General features: G+C 45.8%; 1 long non-coding RNA gene across 1 annotated transcript in view; it reads right to left on the minus strand.

The window, feature by feature from the left end:
• The window catches only part of LOC137322697 (uncharacterized), a 36659-nt gene that overhangs the window by 11945 nt on the left and 2736 nt on the right, over window positions 1–21978 (minus strand). The window lies entirely within an intron of this gene.

Raw genomic sequence — 21978 nt, forward strand, 5'->3', positions numbered from 1 at the left:
ATGGGAAGATAATGAGCCAGGACTCAGAGTCCCTCAACGATCTATACTTGGCCCCCTCTTCTTCCACATGCTGCCTCTTGCCTACACCATCCGCAGACACGGGGGTCAGGTTCCACAATTACTCTGATGATTTCCAGCTCTCCTCACCTCCAACTCTCGACCCATCCCTGCCTCTGCTGTCAGCCTGCTTATCCGACACCCAGTCCTGGATGAGCTGTAATTTCCTCCAGTTAAACATTGGGAAGACCAAAGCCATCTTCTTGAACTCCCACCATATACTCGGTTGCCCTCGCCACCAATTCCATCTACCTCCATGGTCACTCTCAGGTTAACCAGATTATTTGCAAACTTGGCGTCTGTTCGAGCCCAAGCTGAACTTCTGACTCCATAGTCTCTCCATCGTAAGGACTGCTGCTGAAACCCTCATCCATGCCTTTTCCATTTCCAAACTCGACTATTCCAATATTCTGCTGGCTGGCTTCCCATCCTCCACTTTCCATAAATGTCAGAATTCCAGAAATCTGCTGCCGTATCCAATTTTGCTTCAAGTCCCGCTCACCCATCGCTCCTATCGTTCCTGACTGACATTGGCTTCCTGTTCCCCAACGCCTCAAATTTAAAATTCTTATCCTCGTGTTCAAATCTCATTGTTCCCTCCTATCTCTGTAACCTCATCCAGCCCTACAACTCTCCAAACTCTTGGTTCCTCACTTCCTGCTTATTATGCATCCCTCCATTAGCAACTCTGCCTTCAGCTACCTATTCCTTATACTCTGAAATTCTTTCCCTAAACTCCTCTGCTCACCACCTCCTCGTTCTCTAAGACCACCCTTAAAACTCACCTCTTTGACCAATATTTTGATTACCTCTCTTAATATCTCTTTTCTTTGCCTCGGCATCCATTTCATCCATTCTTTTTTGATTACACCTTGTGATGCTCTTGCTACATTTTTCTACATTTATCAGTTATGTGAAGAGACTACTAGAGAAGCTGGGATTGTTCTCCTTAGAGCAGAGAAGGTTAAGGGGAGATTTAATAGAGGTGTTCAAAATTACGACGGGTGTTTGATCGAGTAGATAGGGAAAAACTGTTTCCACTGGTAGGAGGACGGTATCCAGAGGACACAGACTTAAGATAATTGGCAAAAGAACCAGAGGGGAGATGAGGAGAATGTTTTTTTACACAGTGAATTGTTACGATCTGGAATGCACTGCCTCAAAGAGTGGTAGAAGCAGATTTAGTAGTAACTTTCAAAAGGGAATTAGATATAAATGAAAAGGAAAAATTTGCACGACTTTGGGTAAAGAGCAGGGGTGTGTATAAAGTACTTCTTTGTAAAATATCATATCTGAGACAAGGTTCCCTGAGAGCAACTGTAGCCAACACTTAATTACCAGAAGCAACTTTAATATATGAAAGTAATTGTGTGCAGCTGGCTCAGTGCAAACAGCTATAGGGGAATCAAACTGCAGAGGGAGCATCACACACTTAAAGTAATACTCCCCAAACAAACTGACTCTTCCACCAGGAACAAACTGTCTTCCCTAAGCCTCTCCAAAAAAGTTAACGCCCTCTCCCCAAACAGATCCTTGCAACACCAACAATGGGAAACAACCCAGCACATCTTGAAGGGGTCCTGCCGCAATAGAACGGAGCAGGACCCCAATCCAGCTCAGAGCTACTCGTCTCAAGAAGTCACATACCCGAGCAGCCCCAAGGCTGGCCTGAAAACTCACCTTCCCTCACCACCTCAATGGAACTGCTCCAGGATGCAAGGGACGGGTTGCTTGCAACCTACACCATCAGAGCGACTGAGCAAAGGGGAGGTGTCTCTGAGGACCCAGTGCCTGCATGACATCCCGCAAACGGAACACTAAAGAGAGCCCAGCAAGATTACCACCTCACTCCAGGAAAAAGGAGTGCGCTGAACACAAAGCACTTGCCCCTTCCCCAACAAAATGGTGGCTTCCAGAGTGACTGCATGGCATGGGTCGACGAAAGGCACCGACCCGCCCTCCATATTAAGGAGGAAAAACGATGGAAGTCTCATGCTTGGTGCTCACCTTGGTCAACCTGAGCTCAGAAACAGGGCTGCCCAGACCAAGTGCGCATGAAAACTCCCAATGGTTAACGCTAGTATTGAACGGAAGGGTTGTGTTTCTCCGGGTGCACACTCATTGATTGGACATGGATTAAATGGGTCCAACCATCTCGAACATGCTACAAATAAAATTTACAGGATAAACGGGCACCTCTGACTTCGAGCAGAGGCAGTTCCTGAGAACAGCATGTACAAGTCCTGAACAGATTGCGACCAGCAGCAGGAAATTGCGTAGCACGCATCATCCCTACAGCAATTAAAGGAGCAATTATTTCAACACAGCGCAATCTAGAAAAGCAATTACACATCTAATCATCCCAGTAAACAAGTTGAAAAGGAAGGCAGGCAGAAGTAAAACAGTCCAGCGCTCGGGAGCGGCCTAAGGATGAACAGGGGCTTTGGTCCAAGGGTGCCAGTGATTAGATCGGGAGTTCTCCCTCTTACTTGTGTCCTGTGATGATAGCAGAGGCTGAGCAAACGGTAAGGCCTGACCTACTTGGGTAGAGAGCTGGAATCTCAATGGTTCCCAAAGGGGTTTTGAGGCATGAATCATTTCTCCACTCGGAGTTTTCATACGCTTCTGGGGTTGGGAAAGGTGGTGGGGTAAAGCATGACATATCAGACCCTTTTTCTCTTGGTATTGTTTGATTCTGTCAAAAGGTTGCCACTTACGATGAAGCTCTGGGGGGTAGGGTGCCCATAAAGAGAGATGCAGTGACCCCAGCCAGTTGATCTCAGGCAGCTGCACCTATCCAGGCAAGTGGAGAGGCTTTGTGGAGTCAGGAGGTGAGCCACCCGTCGCAAATCCGAGCAGGACTGGGACCGATGTCCTTGCTGGGGTGTTTGCTAGTGCTGTTGGGGAAGGTTTAAACTAGAATGGCAGGGGGATGGGAACCTGAGCAGGGAGACAGAGGAGGGGGAAACAAGGATAGAAGCAAAAGACAGAAAGGGAAGAAGAAATAGTGGAAGGCAGAGAAAACAAGGGCGAAAAACAAATGGGCCATAGTGCAAAATAAAACTAAGATGACTAGCAATCTTAAAAAGACGAGTCTAAAGGCATTGTGTTTTAATGCGCGGAGCATTCGCAACAAGGTAGATGAATTAACAGCGCAGATAGATGTTAACGGTTATGATATAGTTGCGATTACGGAGACATGGCTGCAGGGTGACCAAGGATGGGAACTGAACATCCAGGGGTATTCAATATTTAGGAAGGACAGGCAAAAAGGGAAAGGAGGTGGGGTAGCGTTGTTAGTAAAGGAGGAAATCAATGCAATAGCGAGGAAGGATATAGGCTCGGAAAATCACTATGTGGAATCTGTATGGGTGGAGCTAAGAAACACCAAGGGGCAGAAAACGTTGGTTTTTCTACAGGCCCCCAAACAGTGGTGGAGATGTAGGGGAGGGCATTAAACAGGAAATTAGAGACACATGCAAGAAGGGTACAACTATAATCATGGGTGACTTTAATATACATATAGATTGGTCAAACCAAATTAGCAATAATACTGTGGGGAGGAATTCCAGGAGTGTGTACGTGATAGTTTTCGAGACCAATACGTTGAGGAACCAACTGAAGAACAGGCAATCCTAGACTGGGTATTGTGCAATGAGAAAGGATTAATTAACAATCTTGTTGTGCGGGGTCCCTTAGGGAAGAGCGACCATAACATGATAGAATTTCTCATTAAGATGGAGAGTGAAGTAGTTAAATCCGAAACTAGGGTCCTGAATCTAAATAAAGGAAATTACGAAAGTATGAGGTGCGAGTTGGCTACGATAGATTGGGGAGCTTTACTAAAAGGGATGATGGTGGATAGGCAATGGCTAATATTTAAAGAATGTGTGCAGGAATTACAACAATTATTTATTCCTATCTGGTGCAAAAATAAAACAGGAAAGGTGGCTCAACCGTGGCTTACAAAAGAAGTTAGGGATAGTATTAGATCCAAAGAGGAGACATATAAAATTGCCAGAAAAAGCGGCAAGCTTGAAGATTCGGAGCAGTTCAGAATTCAGCAAAGGAGGACACGAATAACCTGCCAGAAATGTTAGGGAACCAAGGGTCCAGTGAGAGGGAGGAACTGAAGGAAACCAGTATTAGTAAAAAAAGTGCTAGGAAAATTAATGGGGCTAAAGGCTGACAAATCCCCAGGGCCTGATAATCTACATCCCAGAGTACTAAAGGTAGTGGCCCTGGAAATAGTGGATGGATTGGTGATCATCTTCCAAAATTCTATAAACTCTGGAACAGTTCCTACATATTGGAGGGTGGCAAATGTAACCCCACTATTTAAAAAAGGAGGGAGAGAAAAAACAGGGAATTACAGACCAGTTAGCCTAACATCAGTAGTGGGAAAAATGCTAGAGTCTATTATAAAAGATGTGATAATAGAACACTTGGAGGGCATTAACGGGATTGGACAAAGTCAGCATGTGTTTATGAAAGGGAAATCATGCTTAACAAATCTACTGGAGTTTTTTGAGGATATAACTCGTGAATAGATAGGGGAGAACCAGTGGATGTGGTGTATTTGGATTTTCAGAAGGCTTTTGATAAGGTCCCACACAAGAGGTTAGTGTGCAAAATTAAAGCACATGGGTTGGGGGGGGATATACTGGCATGGATTGAGAATTGGTTGACAGACAGGAAACAAAGAGTGGGAATAAACGGGTCTTTTTCCGGGTGGCAGGCAGTGACTAGTGGGGTACCGCAGGAATCAGTGCTTGGGCCCCAGCTATTCACAATATATATCAACGATTTGGATGAGGGAACTAAATGTAACATTTCCAAGTTTGCAGATGACACAAAGCTGGGGTGGAATGTGAGCTGTGAGGAGGACGCAAAGAGGCTCCATTGTGATTTAGAGCAGTTGGGTGAGTGGGCAAGAACATGGCAGATGCAGTATAACGTGGATAAATGTGAGGTTATCCACTTTGGTTGTAAAAACAGAAAGGCAGATTATTATCTGAAAGGTGACAGATTGGGAAAAGGGGAGGTGCAACGAGACCTGGGTGTCCTTGTACACCAGTTGCTGAAAGCCAGCATTCAGGTGCAGTAAGCAGTTAGGAAGGCGAATGGTATGTTGGCCTTCATTGCAAGAGGATTTGAGTACAGGAGCAGGGATGTCTTACTGCAGTTATACAGGGCCTTGGTGAGTCCACATCTGGAGTATTGTGTGCAGTTTTGGTCTCCTTATTTGAGGAAGGATGTCCTTGCTATGGAGGGAGTGCATTGAAGGTTTACCAGACTGATTCCTGGGATGGCAGGGCTGACGAATGAGGAGAGATTGGGTCGACTAGGCCTGTATTCACTAGAGTTGAGAATAATGAGAGATCATCTCATCGAAACATATAAAATTCTAACAGGACAAGACAGACTAGTTGCAGGGAAGATGTTCCTGATGGCTGGGGAGTCCAGAACACATGGGTCATAGTCTCAGGATACGGGATATGCCATTTAGAACCGAGATGAGGAGAAATTTCTTCACTCAGAGGGTGGTGAACCTGTGGAATTCTCTACCACAGAAGGCAGTGGAGGCCAAGTCATTAGATGTATTCAAGAAGGAGATAGATATATTTCTTAATGCTAAAAGGATCAAGGGATATGGGGAAAAAGCGGGAACAGGGTACTGAGTTAAACAATCAGCCATGATCATTTTGAATGACGGAGCAGGCCCGAAGGGCCGAATGGCCTACTCTTGCTCCTATTTTCTATGTTTCTAAAATACCCAGCCTCTGACCTGCTCTAGTAGTCACGGCATTTATGTGGCTGGTCAAGTTCTACTAGACCATCTAATGATTATCCTCCTTTGTGGGGGTCAAGGTGGCTCAAAGATGACACACCTGGTGATGGAAGATAGGAATATAGGAACAGGGGGCGGCCATTCGACCCATTGAGTCTGCTCCCCTATTTGTTATCCATGGCATTGTTTTAACCCCAATTCCCAGCTCCCCGTAGCAGATTTGATCGTCTCATAATTAAACAGCAGCTTTGCGGTACTCCAGGGATCTGTTAATGATTGATCAGCCAACCCGGCTTATTAATGGGGGCAGAGGATTCTTCCCACTCGGCTCCAGATAGCCCTGCATGTCAGTTCCTTAATGGGCAGGGTTGTCTTGATTGGAGAAGCAACGGTGAGTCACGCGGCTTTAGCTAGTTAAACTCCAGCTGTACCCCCTCCACACACTTGGGGGTCCTCAAGCTGGAGCTCTCTGGCTTATTGGTGGTCGCTATGGGCAGAGTGTGTAGTCCATAATTGGCAAATTGAGATGCTACCTGTGTACATTTCTCTGCAATTTGTGTTGGAAATTCCTAAACATGGAGTGATGCGTTTCAGTATGCCTGACCAAAAAATAATTGTTAACTTGAGATAAAATTGCTTTTGGGGAATATCAGTTGTTCTTTGAAATATATAAGATTCTGAGAGGACTTGACAGGGTAGATGCTGAGAGGTTGTTTCCCCTGGCTGGAGAGTCTAGAATAGAGGGCATAGTCGCAGGATAAGGGGTCGGCCATTTAAGACTGAGATGAGGAGGCATTTCTTCACTCAGGGGGTTGTGAATCTTTGGAATTCTCTACCCCAGAGGGCTGTGGATGCTCAGTCGTTGAGTATATTCAAGGCTGAGATAGATAGATTTTTGGACTCTCGGGGAATCAAAGGCATATGGGGATCAAGCAGGAAAGTGGAGTTGAGGTAGAAGATCAGCCATGATCTGACTGAATGGCGGAGCAGGCTCGAGGGGCCGTATGGCCTACTCGTGTTCCTATTTCTTATGTTCTTTAACAGGAGATATTATGCCTTAACTAATTGTGTTTTTGTTTTCATTTCCACAATTTAACAGTGCGGAAAAACCTTTTTACATGGGAATAATCTCATTAAAGGGTTTTTTCCCTACAAGTAGTTTTGTTCTAATTGGCTTAATATTGGGAATTTGAAGCATTGAGAAAACCAAAATTATCTCAGTCAGCTCCGGCCAAAAAATTCTGTACCATACACAGAATATACAGCAAAAAACAAGTCATTCAGCACAACTGGTCTGTTTATGCTCCACACGAATATCCTCCCACTCTACTTCATCTGACCCTATCAGCATAACCATTTTTTTCCTTTCTCCCTCATGTGTTTATCTAGCTTCCCCTTAAATGCATCTGTGCTATTTGCCTCAACTAGTCCTTGTCGAAGCGAGTTTCACATTCTAACCACTCTCTGGTAAACAAGTTTTTCCTGACTTCCTTATCGGATTTGTTAGTGACTATCCTATATTTATAGCGCCTAGTTTTGGACTCCTCCACAAGTGGAAACATCTCCTCTACATCTACCCTAGCCCCAACTCTATCTCTCTCCCCGGCTACTTACTCAGGCTGAATCACCCTGAATTGAGCTTTGAAACCCATCACAGCACAGCATACTCCCACCTCTACAACTATTCCTGCCTCGGCCTCTACCTCACACCCATTGCAACTGAAACCTTTATTACCTCAAGACTCGACTTCTACATGAGACACAAGCTCCAACCCATACAAACTCCAACCCACATCCTGTTCCACACTACACAGCTTGGTCCTCACCGACCCTCCCTTCCCCCTAGGGTTACCAACCCTAGTTGGACGTATTTCTGGAGGTTTCATCACATGACCTCCTCCCTCCAACCACCCCACGCTCCCGCCATTGGTCACCCGACACATCCAGCCTTGCGGTGCCCTGCCTTCCCACTGCCAATCGGAAAGCGAAAAGACTCTTCATTCCCCGAATGGATAATTCTTGACAGTCAGTCAAGCAGTCTTTTTTCCCCATTTCTAATATTTTTAGAACAAATAAACAGAAGAGTTAAAAAAAAATGAAAACAAAAACACAATTTTTTTTATGCCCCTATGATTTTTTTTCTCCCAGAGTTTTGATTGCAGCAGTGTCCTGGAGATTAATCTTCAATTCCTGGAGACTCCAGGCCAATCATGGAGGGTTGGCAACTCGATTTCTCACCCCCCCCCCCTGCCTGACCCCGGTGCATCGAATTCAAAATCCTTTTCCCCATTCCATGGCCTTGAGCCCCTCCCAGACCTCTGTAACCTCCTCCAACCCTATGTCCCAGTCCATATCCTACAGTCCATCTCTCTCCCTGGCTACTTACTGAGGCTGAATCCGATGCTGTCCTGTTTGACCCTGAACTGAGATTTGAACCCCATCACAGCATAGCATACTTCCATCTGTGCAACTATTCCTGCCACAGCCTCTACCTCTATCCATTGCAACTTAAACCTTTATTACCTCAATGCTTATTTATGACAATTGATACGCAGTATGCCATGTAACATTGTAAATTTCCTGTGTATCCCCTCTCCCAACACTCCTCACTTGGTGGCAGAACCGTCAGCTGTCTGAATCCGACACTCTGGAACATTTTCCCTAAGCCTCTTTGATTTACTACTTCCCTCCCCTGCCTTTAAAAACCACCTCAATGCCTATCTTTTCAACATGCATTTGGTCAGCTCTCCTAATTCTTTGCCCTTGGAACACTCTCTCCTCTGTGAAGCTTCTTTTATTATATTAACGGTACTGTAGAAATCCAAGGTGTTGTTTGTATTGTGTATCTATAGCACGGCAGCTCCACCCTGTGGTGACTGTGTCATATAGAATCATAGAATCTTACAGCACAGAAGGCGGCCATTCGGCCCAGCGTGCCTGTGCCAGCTCTTTGAAAGAGCTGGCTAATTAGTTCCATTTCCCCCGCTCTTTCCCTATAACCCTGGAAATGTTTCCTTTTCAAGTATATATCCAATTCCCTTTTGAAAGTTACACCACTCTTTCAGGCAGTGTATTCCAGATCATAACAACTTGCTGCGTAAAAAAAATGCTCCTCATCTCCCCTCTGGTTCCTTTGCTAATTATCTTAAATCTGTGTCCTCTAGTTACCGACCATCCTGCTAGTAGGAACTGTTTCTCTTTATTTACTCTATCAAAACACCTCATAATTTTAAACACCAATAATAAATCTTCCCTTATCCTTCTCTGCTCTAAGGAGAACAATCCCAGTTGATACACAACGTCAAGTGTTTTGCAAGACACTTCCCTTTCAGGGCTCTTCCCTCTCTAAGAGGTAAGCTTGGTGCCACTGTTCAGCTTGCTTTTGGAATGGTGCTGCGAATATGAGTGCAGTGCTTAATGGTATATCCCTCAATGCAAGGAGTAAAGTGAATAAGGCAGATGAGCTGAGGTCACAGATAGACACGTGGAAGTTTAGAGGGTAGGACTGCCAAATCTAGAGCCTCATGGATGACAAGGAGCATTCAGGGTAAGCTAAGGCAAAAAAGGGAAGCTCAATACTGCAGAAAGCCTAGAAGAGTATAGAAAGTGCAGGGGTGAAATTAAAAAGGAAATTAGGAAAGCAAAGAGAGGGTATGAAAAAATACTGGCAAGTAAAATTAAGGAAAACCCAAAAATATTTTATAAATACATAAAGAGCAAGAGGATAACTGAGGAGAGAGTAGGGCCTATTAGAGACCAAAAAGATAACCTAAGTGTGGAGGCGGAAGATGTGGGTATGGTTCTTAATGAATACTTTGCGGTCTGTCTTCACAAAAGAGGAGGACGATACAGAGACTGTAGTTAAGGAGAAGTAATGTGAAATATTGGATGGGATAAACATAGTGAGAGAGGAAGTATTAAGGGGTTTGGCATCTTTGAAAGTAGATAAATCGCCAGGCCCGGATGAAATGTATCCCAGGCTGTTAAAAGAAGCAAGGGTGGAAATAGCAGAGGCTCTTGACCATCATTTTCCAATCCTCCCTGGCTACAGGCGTGGTGCCGGGGGATTGGAGGACTGCTAACGTTGTACCATTGTTTAAAAAGGTAGAAAAGGATAGACCGAATAATTACAGGCCAGTCAGTCTAACTTCGATGGTGGGCAAATTACTGAAATCAATTCTGAGACAGTAGAAACCGTCATTTAGAAAGGCACGGATTAATCAAGGACAATCAACATGAATTTGTTAAGAGAAGGTCGTGTCTATCTAACTTGACTGAATTCTTTGAAGAGATATCAAGGAAGGTCGATGAGGGTAGTGCATTTGATGTGGTCTACATGGATTTCAACAAGGCTTTGACGTGGTCCCACATGGCAGGCTGGTCAAAAAAAGTAAAAGCCCATGGGATCCAAGGGAAAATGGCAAGTTGGATCCAAAATTGACTCAGTGGCAGGAAGCAAAGGGTAATGGTCGACGGGTGTTTTTGAGACGGGAAGGCTGTTTCCAGTGGGGTTCTGCAGGGCTCAGTGCTAGGTCCCTTGCTTTTTGTGGTATATATAAATGATTTAGACTTAAATGTAGGGGGCATAATTAAGATGTTTGCAGATGATACAAAAATTGTCCGTGTGGTTGATAGTGAGGAGGAAAGCTGTAGACTGCAGGAAGATATCAATGGACTGGTCAGGTGGGCAGAAAAAATGGCAAATGGAATTCAATCCAGAGAAGTGTGAGGTAATGCATTTGGGGAGGTCAAACAAGGCAAGGGAATACACAATAAATGGGAGGATACTGAGAGGTGTAGAGGGAGAGAGGGATCTTGGAGTGCATGTCCACAGATCCCTGAAGGTAGCAGGACAGGTAGATAAGGTGGTTAAAGCGATATATGGGAAACTTTCCTTTATTAGCTGAGGCATAGAATGCAACAGCAGGGAGGTTATGCTTGAACTGTATAAAACACTAGTTAGGCTACAGCTTGAGTACTGCATAAAGTTCTGGTCACCATATTACATGAAGGACGTGATTGCACTAGAGAGGGTTCAGAGAAGATTCATGAGGATATTGCCAGGACTGGAGAATTTTAGATATGAGGAAAGATTGGCTCGGCTGGGGTTGTTTTCTTTGCAACAGAGGAGGCTGAGGGGTGATTTAATTGAGGTGTATAAAATTATGAGGGACCTAGATAGAGTGGACAGAAAGGACCTATTTCCCTTAGCAGAGAGGTCAATAACCAGGGGGCATGGATTTAAAGTAATTGGTAGAAGATTAGTGGGGAGTGGAGGAAAAATCCTTTCACCCAGAGGGTGGTGGGGGTCTGGAACTCACTACATGAAAGAGTGATAGAGGCAGAAACACTCATCACATTTAAAAAGTGCTTGGATATGCACCTGAAGTGCCATAATCTACAAGTCTATGGACCAAGTGCTGGAAAGTGGGATTAGACTGGGTAGCTTTTTTTCGACTGGCAAGGACTCGATGGGCCAAATGGCCTCCTTCTGTGCTGTAAATTTTCTATGTTTCTATGAAGTGCTTTGTAGATACCAGCTGGTGGATTCCACATGGCATAGATTAGGAATGGGATTGAGGATTATAACAGTAAATACAGACAGATAACTGAATTCTGGGTGGAATAGAATGCTCCCAAGCCCCTGGGACCATGAAAATATCACACTGAGAATACTAACTAGCCAAAGAGGTATATAATGTTGACTGGGAGGCTAAACTGATGAGACATGAATGTACTTTTTGTTTGTGTTAGATTTTTAACTTGTATTGATAAAAACAGCATCTAAGGGGTTAACACACATTATTTCTCAACAGAAAAGCCCAAGTTCAGCCCAGGCAGGTTGGCTGCAAGGGCTCCACAAAGTGCGAGTTTCTCAGGCCAACACAATGGGTTGACTGAGATGCTGATTGTTTAATTGAGCAGAGCCATGATGTCCAATCACAAACATCTTTGCCACTGTCAATGATTGGCTATCAATAGCTGTCACCCTAATGTAATTATGAGAGATGCTGTCATCTAATGCCTTTATTTTCAGTTTAACTTCAAAGGGGTTTGAATCATATTTCTGTGGTAAGTATATCGGCAGTGGTGGTTCCAAGCTACCTTGGTACAGAGCAAAGAATCAGGCCCAGCCTTGTGTATTGGTTTAATAGAAGGGTCGAAGACCTTTGAGAAGGGTAAATAGTTCTCTTCAATGGACAGCTCTAAGGCCCAGGAGCCAGACACATAACTTTAAAAGAATCAATTTCAATGAAATAATGTAAGAATTAAAACAAATACATTGGAAGAGTAGAAGACAAGTGGGCTATCTTTAAAGGTATAATTCTGAGCATGCTGGACAAAATATCCAAGTGGGCAGAACAATGGGAGATGAAATTTAATGCAGAACAAATGGAAAGTGTTATACATAGGAAGGAAAATGGACAGCACAAGTATTCCATGAATGGTGTTGAAATAGTTAAGGATGAAGCTGAAAGAAACCTTAGAGTCTCAGTAAACTTGATGCTAAACATGTCCAACAAATGTACAGCAGCAGTCAACAACACTACATAGCCAAAACAGTAGGCGACAGAGGAAGTAGTGTTGTAACTGTATAGTGCTTTGGTCAGACTGCACCTTGAATATTGAGTCCAGTTCTGGTTGGCAAGAAACAAGAGAGACATTTAAACTCTGGAGACAATGGAGAGAAAAGCCATGGAACCGATCCCCAGTGTCAGGGTTCTGAGTTATGATGAAAGACTGGAGAAACTTGGGCAATACTAGAGTATTGTGTTCAGTTCAGGGCACCTTGGCCTCTGAAGGGATGCAGTGCAGATTCACCAGAATGATACTGGGGCTAAAAGGGTTAAATTATGAGGATGGGTTCCTTTGAATTTGGAAGATTGAGGGGTGATCTAATTGAGATGCTTAAAATGATAAAGGGATTTGATAGAGTAGATACAGACAAGTTATTTCCTCTGGTGGGGGAATCCAGAACAAGGGGGCACAATCTTATAATTAGAGCTAGGCCATTTAGGAGTGAAATCAGGAAGTGCTTTTTCACAAGGGTAATGGAAATGTGGAACTCTCTTCTCCAAAAGGCTATGGATGCAGGATCAATTGAAATTTTCAATACCACATTTGACAGAATTTTATTAGGTAAGGGTATCAAGTGATATGGAACAAAGGCGGGTGAATGGAGTTGAGATGCAGATTAGCCATGATCTAATTAAATGGCGGAGTAAGCTCGAGGGGCTGAATGGCCTACTCCTGTTCCTATTTTCAGTTTGGAAAGAAGGTGTCGGAGAGTTGAACCTATAAAAGGTATAAAAGATTATTAAGGGTGTGTGTTATGAATTTGGATTTGCCATAGGTACCTTAGATGGTTCAATAAGGTACCTATGAACCATCAGTCATTCCTAGAAGCGGTCTGAGCATCTTACTTTTATGGGAATTGACTCACACTGCCCTATATCTGCTTGAACGATAGCATAACCTGGGGATCTGGTATCTCCTTGTAATCTGGACCGGATACTTGTGTCTTCTGCATATGTGTTTCTTCAATCTCTCTGAAGTCAAACTGAGTTAACACCAAATGAGGTGAAGTTTTGCTCGGATATTAAGCTGCTTTATTCCACAGTAAGGTGAAATGTACAAAACGGTGGGTGCGATCAATCGCTTAGTTCAGACCGTACAACTTATATCCACGTAATGATACAAAATAAAGAAGTTGCAACACCATCCCCACTTTGGTGGGTCGTCTTACTTAATTTAACAAAGTAATCGCTCTGAATCCTATCCTATAGCCCAGATTCACTCTCCCTACAGTATCCTGTATTTCACAGCCTTTTGCTGACTGTTTGCCTGTGCAGCATCCTGTTTACAAAAGTCCATCTGCCTTCCTTGATGTTTGTGTTCTCTTCTTAAAAACCTCTCACCTTGCATCAGAAAGCCATTACCTCTCACAGAGTGATAGTTCAAAGGGTTTCCCAACACAATGGTGACAGATGTCTTTCCCAAATACCCAGACTAATGAATCACTTGTTTACTCTCTGGGAGAAGCAACTCATGATTCGCATATTAACCACCTTTCATCTAGGTGCCTCTTTAAATAAAACTAATAATAACATTGCTTTTCAAAGACATTAAAGTAAATCCTTTTCCAAATCCGTTCTGTGGAAAAGTACTCAAAAAAATCCAAAAATGTGACATACCCCCACTCTTTGTGTGTCTTCCTCTCACTGTGTAAGTCCCCATCACTGAGTGTCTATCGGTGCGTGTTTCGATCACTGAGCATCTGTCAGTGTGTGTGTGTGTATGTGTGTGTGTCTGAGTGTCTCTGTCACTGTTAAGGATAAATGTACGGAATCTTACAACACCAGGTTATAGTCCAACAGTTTTATTTGAAAATCACAAGCTTTCGGAGATTATCTTCTTCATCAGATGAGTGAGTGAATGAGAGGTTCTCAAATCGCATATCTTATATTAGGCTGGGACACCATCACACCAATCAAAGGTGCCGTTGGTGTTCAGACAGGTTAGCCACGGAAAACAGTAGGTCCCAGTGTACTGAATACACAATGGGTCAAATTACACAGACAAAAAGAGGAAGAGACCCGAAAGGCAGAGAGAGAGAGAGAGAATGTCCAGTTGTATTAAAAAGATAACTTTTTTTTCCTGCTGGTGGGGTTACGTGTAGCGTGACATGAACCCAAGATCCCGGTTGAGGCTCTCCTCATGGGTGCGGAACTTGGCTATCAATTTCTGCTCGACGATTTTGCGTTGTCGTGTGTCTCAAAGGCCGCCTTGGAGAATGCTTACCCGAAGATCGGTGGCTGAATGTCCTTGACTGCTAAAGTGTTCCCCGACTGGGAGGGAACTCTCCTGTCTGGCGATTGTTGCGCAGTGTCCGTTCATCGGTTGTCGTAGTGTCTGCATGGTCTCGCCAACGTACCATGCTCCGGGGCATCCTTTCCTGCAACGTATAAGGTAGACAACGTTGGCCGAGTCACAGGAATATGAACCACGTACCTGGTGGGTGGTGTCCTTTCGTGTGATGGTGGTATCTGTGTCGATGATCTGGCATGTCTTGCAGAGGTTGCCGTGGCAGGGTTGTGTGGTGTCGTGAACGCTGTTCTCCTGAAAGCTGGGTAATTTGCTGCGAACAATGGTTGGGTGGCTGTTTGAAGGCGAGTAGTGGAGGCATGGGGATGGCCTTGGCGAGGTGTTCATAGTCATCGATGACATGTTGAAGGCTGCGGAGAACATGGCGTAGTTTCTCCGCTCCGGGGAAGTACTGGATGACGAAGGGTACTCTGTTGGTTGCGTCCTGTGTTTGTCTTCTGAGGAGGTCTATGCGATTCCTCGCTGTGGCCCGTTGGAACTGCCGATCGACAAGTCGAGCGTCATATCCCGTTCTTACGAGGGCATCTTTCAGTGTCTGTAGGTGTCCATCGCGTTCCTCCTCGTCTGAGCAGATCCTGTGTATTCGCAGGGCCTGTCCATAGGGGATGGCCTCTTTGACTTGGTTAGGGTGGAAGCTGGAAAAGTGGAGCATCGTGTGGTTGCCCGTGGGCTTGCGGTAGAGTGAGGTGCTGAGGTGCCCGTCTTTGATGGAGATTTGTGTGTCCAAGAAAGAAACCGATTCTGAGTAGTCCATGGTGAGTTTGATGGTGGGATGGAACTTGTTGATGTTATCGTGTAGTCTCGTCAGTGATTCTTCGCCGTGGGTCCATAGGAAGAAAATGTCGTCGATGTATCTGGTGTACAGCGTTGGTTGGAGGTCCTGTGCAGTGAAGAAGTCGTGCTCGAACTTGTGCATGAAAATGTTGGCGTATTGGGGTGCGAATTTGGTCCCCATGGCTGTTCCGTGTGTTTGGGTAAAGAACTGTTTGTCGAAGGTGAAGACATTGTGATCCAGGATGAAGCGGATGAGTTGTAGGATCGCGTCTGGAGATTGGCTGTTGTTGGGTGTTGAGTACTGAGGCTGGCGCAGCGATGCCGTCATCGTGGGGGATACTGGTGTAGAGTGCCGAGATGTCCATCGTGGTGAGAAGTGTTCCTGGTTCAACTGGTCCGTGGGTGCTGAGTTTTTGTAGGAAGTCTGTAGTGTCGCGACAGAAGCTGGGGGTTCCCTGTACGATGGGTTTCAGGATGCCCTCGACGTATCCAGAGAGGTTCTCACACAGGGTTCCGTTGCCTGATACGATAGGATGTCCGGGTGTGTTGGCTTTGTGTATTTTTTGGAGGCAGTAGAAGTCTCCCACGCGGGGAGTACAAGTTCCATCCCACCATCAAACTCACCATGGACTACTCCTCAGAATCGGTTTCTTTCTTGGACACACAAATCTCCATCAAAGACGGGCACCTCAGCACCTCACTCTACCGCAAGCCCACGGACAACCACACGATGCTCCACTTTTCCAGCTTCCATCCTAACCACGTCAAAGAGGCCATCCCCTATAGACAGGCCCTGCGAATACACAGGATCTGCTCAGACGAGGAGGAACGCGATGGACACCTACAGACGCTGAAAGACGCCCTCGTAAGAACGGGATATGACGCTCGACTTGTCGATCGGCAGTTCCGATGGGCCACAGCGAGGAATTGCATAGACCTCCTCAGAAGACAAACACGGGACGCAACCAACAGAGTACCCTTCGTCGTCCAGTACTTCCCCGGAGCGGAGAAACTACGCCATGTTCTTCGCAGCCTTCAACATGTCATCGATGACGACGAACACCTCGCTAAGGCCATCTCCATGCCTCCACTACTCGCCTTCAAACAGCCACCCAACCTCAAACAGACCATCGTTCGCAGCAAAATACCCAGCTTTCAGGAGAACAGCGTCCACGACACCACACAACCCTGCCACGGTAACCTCTGCAAGACATGCCAGATCATCGACACAGATACCACCATCACACGAAAGGACATCACCCACCATGTACGTGGTTCATACTCCTGTGACTCGGCCAACGTTGTCTACCTCATACGTTGCAGGAAAGGATGCCCCGGAGCATGGTACATTGGCGAGACCATGCAGACACTGCGACAACCGATGAACCGACACTGCGCAACAATCGCCAGACAGGAGGGTTCCCTCCCAGTCGGGGAACACTTTAGCAGTCAAGGACATTCAGCCACCGATCTTCGGGTAAGCATTCTCCAAGGCGGCCTTCGAGACACACGACAACGCAAAATCGTCGAGCAGAAATTGATAGCCAAGTTCCGCACCCACGAGGACGGCCTCAACCGGGATCTTGGGTTCATGTCACGCTACACGTAACCGCACCAGCAGGAAAAAAAAGTTATCTGTTTTTAATACAACTGGACATTCTCTCTCTCTGCCTTTCGGGTCTCTTCCTCTCTTTGTCTGTGTAATTTGACTCATTGTGTATTCAGTACACTGGGACCTACTGTTTTCCGTGGCTAACCTCTCTGAACACCAACAACATCTTTGATTGGTGTGATGGTGTCCCAGCCTAATGTAAGATATGCGATTTGAGAACCTCTCATTCACTCACTCACCTGATGAAGGAGGTAATCTCCGAAAGCTTGTGATTTTCAAATAAAACTGTTGGACTATAACCTGGTGTTGTAAGATTCCGTACATTTGTCCACCCCAGTCCATCACCGGCATCTCCACATCATGACTGTTAAGGATAGAAAGAAAGACGTGCATTTATATGACGCTTTTCACGACCTCAGGACGTCCCAAAGCACTTTACAGCCAATGAAGTATTTTGAAGTGTAGTCACTGTTGTAATGTGTGCCTCTCTCTATGCCTCTAACACTGATAGAGAGGGAGAAACACTCAGTGAATATTTTTGTCTGTCTCACACTTCCTGTATGTCTCTCTGCGTATCTATCATTGAGTTTCTCGGTCAGTGTGTGTCTGTCTCATGTGTATGTCTCTCTCTGTCTGTGTGTCTTTGTCAGTAAATGTATGTCTCTGTCTGTGCATCTGTCTCCCACTATGTGTCTCTATCACTGTGTCTCTGTCAGTGTGTTGACTGTCTCACACTAGGTTTCTATCAGTATGTGTGTCATTGTCAATGTGTCTGTCTCAGATTATGTATCTCTCTCTAACTGTATCTCCCTCAGTATGTGTACGTCAGTCTCACTATGTCTGTCTACCACTGTGTATCTGTTACACTGTATGTCTCTCTCAGTATGTCTGTCACACTATGTGTCTCTCTCTATCAGTATGTTTGTTTGTCAGTCTCACTGAGTCTATCAACCAGTGTGCCTGTCAGTGTAACTGTCGCACTGTATGTCTCCCTCAGTATGTCTGTGTCACACTATGTGTCTCTCATCTTATGTCCCTCACTGTGACTCAGTGTATCTGTCACACTGTATAGGAACATAAGAACAGGAGTAGGCCATTCAGCCCTTGAGCCTGTTCTGCCATTCACTGAGATCATGGCTGATCTGTATCCGAACTCCATTCACCCGCATTGGCTCCATATTCCTTAATACCCTTGGCTAGCAAAAATCTATCGCTCTCAGATTTAAAATTATTAATTGAGCTAGCATCTGCTGCTTTTTGTGGGAGAGAGTTCCATACTTCTACCACCCTTTACATGAAGAAGTATTTCCTAACTTCTCTCCTCAATGGCCTGGCTCTGATATTAAGGTTATGTCCCCTTGTCCTAGGCTCCCCCACCAGCAGAAAAAGTTTATCTCCATCTATCCATAATAATTCCTTTCAAAATCCTAAAAACCTCAATCAAATCACCCTTTACCTGTCTATATTCCAGGGAGTACAAGCCTAGTTTATGTAATCTCTCCTCATAATCCAACCCTTCCAGGATAACATATCTTTTCTACGGTGCGGTGCCCAGAACTGTACACAGAACTCCAGATGTGGCCTAACCAGAGCTATATACAGCTGTAGCTAAACTTCCTCCCCTTTATATTCTAGCCCTCTAGTAATAAAGGCTAACATTCGATTAGCCTTTTTGATTATTTTTTTTATCTGGCCCCGAAATCTCTTTGGACCTCCACTGTACCTAGCTTGTCACCATTTAAAAAACTCAGATCTATCCTTTTTTGGTCGAAAATGGATGACCTCATACTTACCTGCACTGAAATCTATCTGCCACAGTTTCTCCCACTCACTTAACAATTTTTGTTGACAAAGTAAGCAGTAACAATTTTTGTGTCATCGGCAAACTTGGATATATGGCTCTCTATTGTATTATCTAAGTCATTAATAAATATAGTGAATACTTGAGGGCCCAGCATTGATCCTTGTGGGACACCACTAGTCACTTCCTTACAATTCGAGCACATGCCCATTATCCCCATTTTCTGTCTTCTACCACCTAACTAAACTCCTAACCAACTCAATAATTTGCCTTCAAATTATGTCTCTCTCACTCTCAGTATGTGTGTCTGTCTCACCTTGTGTCCCTCGCTGTGACTCAGTATATATCACACTCTATGTCTTGCTCAGTGTGTCTGTCTCACACTATGTGTCGCCATCACTATGTCTGTGTCGCACCATGTGCCTCTCTCTATCACTCTCAGTGTATCTGTCTCACACTATGTCTCTCTCAGTGCTTGTCTCACACTATGGTCCCGATATTAGTGGGGAGGCAGGATGGCAGTGGGGAGGCGCGATTGGGTGCCTGGCAAACCCGCATGAACCAAACTTACCGTTTCTAACGCGATCGCACATTGATTGATAGTGGTTAACGTCCTCTCTGGTTTCGCACCCGGCAGCTAGTCTGATTGACGGCTGGCTGCCATCAGGAGCTGCAACGCGGGGGCGGGGGAGGCGAGAAAGAGAGAGAGTCAGACGTCATCTGGCGCTGGAACGGAAGGTGGGGTGGGGAGAATGGAAGATCCAACGCTGGACTGGAAGACCGTGGGGGGGGGGGGGGGATAAGGTGGAGAGGGGAAGATCGTGGAGGAGGGGGAAAGGGGAAGAGGGAAGATCGGGGGGAACAGGGGAAGATCGGGAGGATGAAGAGGTGGACATCGGAGCGGGAGACATCGGACATCGGAGCAGGTTTCAAAGGTAGGTGCATTTAGTGTTTACACTTACTTGCATTGTTTTTTATTTAATTTATTTAGTTTCTTTTTCCCTGATCCGGCCGAAGCGGTGGACATGTCGCCCAGGTAAGTTAAAAATCTTTCTCACTACTTAATCTGTCACAGGTAGGGTGCCTTAGGTACCTCAATGAGGTACATTTGGCTCTTTAACTGTCATCCCACTGGCTTTAATTGCTGGTGGGACTTCCGTTCTGAGGTCGCCCGCGCACACATGGGGAAACTCGGAAGTCGTCCGCACCCGAACAGGATTTCCGTGTTTTTCGGACCCCCCCCGCCCCCGCAATTGCCTCCTAAAATCACTTCCTATGTCGCTCTCAGTGTGTCTGCCTCACACTATGTCTCTCAGTGTGTCTGTCTCACACTAAGGCCTAAATTTTAACAGGGATCTCAGCAGTGGGAATAAGCGGGTGGGAAAACCAGGAAATTTTTTTTGTGTACGTTCCTGAGCGATTGCAACTCAATTGAAGTCACTTCATGCAACTTCCAGGTTTCGCGTCCTCAAGCTACGCAGCGGGTGTACAGCGCACCCACATGACGCGATTCAAAGCCCACTATTTAAAGGGCCAATGCAACAATGCATTTTGAAGGTGAAAGGAGGAAAAAGCAGAGTGGAACGTCATAGGGCAAAGCCAGCATTCAGGTTCTCGGACCCCACCCTGGAGATATTACTGGCTGCTATGAGAAACAGGAGGGAGGTGCTATAACCACCCGACAGAAGGAACACACCTGGTTCTGCCACCAAGAAGGCGGGGCTGGAGGTGGCAGAACAGGTAAGCAGCAGGAGCACGGGCCCCAGTCGTGGTTGCAGTGCAGGAAGCGATTTAATGACGTAACCAGCTCAGGAAAAGTGAGTACAGTTACTGATTCACCTGCATTCTGCGGTGAACATTACCCCCTCCGCCGCCCCCCCCACCCCCGGCTTACACTGCCCTGCGAAGCCTCCTCCATCACATCACTCCTCACACCCACTTAAGGCTCAGTGTCAAGTTACCTTCACTTTCTATGCACTTCTTCATCCCCCCATTTGTGCACCCACCTCTCCCACTCACCCCAATCCTGATGCAACGTGATCAATCTGTCTGACGGTCACCCTCTGATGCATCTCATTGTCAGCCTGACCCAGAGCAACACATCCATCGGGTGACCTCACTCACACGTCTGTACTTTCTTCCCTTGTAGAGAAAGAGATTGCAAAATGCAAGGGAGAGGAGTTAGACTGGAGGGGGGCCTCCACAAATTATGGCCTTTACAGAGGCAGAGGAGGCGGCCTTGGAAATAAGCTGAACACTGGAAAGCCTGGCCATCGAGGGTGCTAGACTGGCACCTTGCAAACGTCTGGTGATAGAACTTTAACATCCCTCAAACACAACATGGATTGACGTTATCAATGATTGACCTGTTGCACACCTCAGTATGCTCATCGCAATATTACTTCTACGATGAATCTCAATATTGCTGTATGTTCTCTTCCAGGGCCGTCAAGGAGTGAAGACGTGTGCGAGGGCGATTCCTCAGAGGAGTTCCCTGCCTCTGAGGGCGCACCTTCACATCTTAGTAAGCCATCCACCAGCGCAGATACTCACACCTCCGTGAGTCCTATTAGAGAGGTAGTTGGGTTGTCACCTGGTGAGTCACCACACACAAGTGAGCAAGGGAGAGCAGACGCTGGTGGCAGGGGCAGCGGTGGAGAGTCTGTGTCAGTGGGTGCACTCCTCTCCAAGCTCTGCTCAGCTTGGCACAGATGCTGAACCCCGGGAGCCATCCTTGAAAAGGAGAATAATCGAGGTACAGACACGCCTTTGCCACGTACCGGGAAGACATGCCACGCTCACTCTCCACAATAGCAGAGAGGATGGAGGAGTCCACCTCCAGCATTAGTTGACTGGTGGCGCAGGTAAGTGCGAGAATGTCTGCGATGAAGAGAATGGCAGCCTCCATTGAGCTTCAAGCACAGCTCACAAATGAGTCTATTCAGGCCCTGGCAACGGCCGTGCGGACTCAGAGTGAACAACATTCTGCAGCCTTAAACAGGCTGACAAATACATTAGCAATGGCCTTACAAGGCATCACAGACGTCCTCCAAGCTG

This window comes from Heptranchias perlo, chromosome 6 (genome assembly GCF_035084215.1).
Source record: "Heptranchias perlo isolate sHepPer1 chromosome 6, sHepPer1.hap1, whole genome shotgun sequence".
NCBI classification, from domain to species: Eukaryota; Metazoa; Chordata; class Chondrichthyes; order Hexanchiformes; family Hexanchidae; genus Heptranchias; species Heptranchias perlo.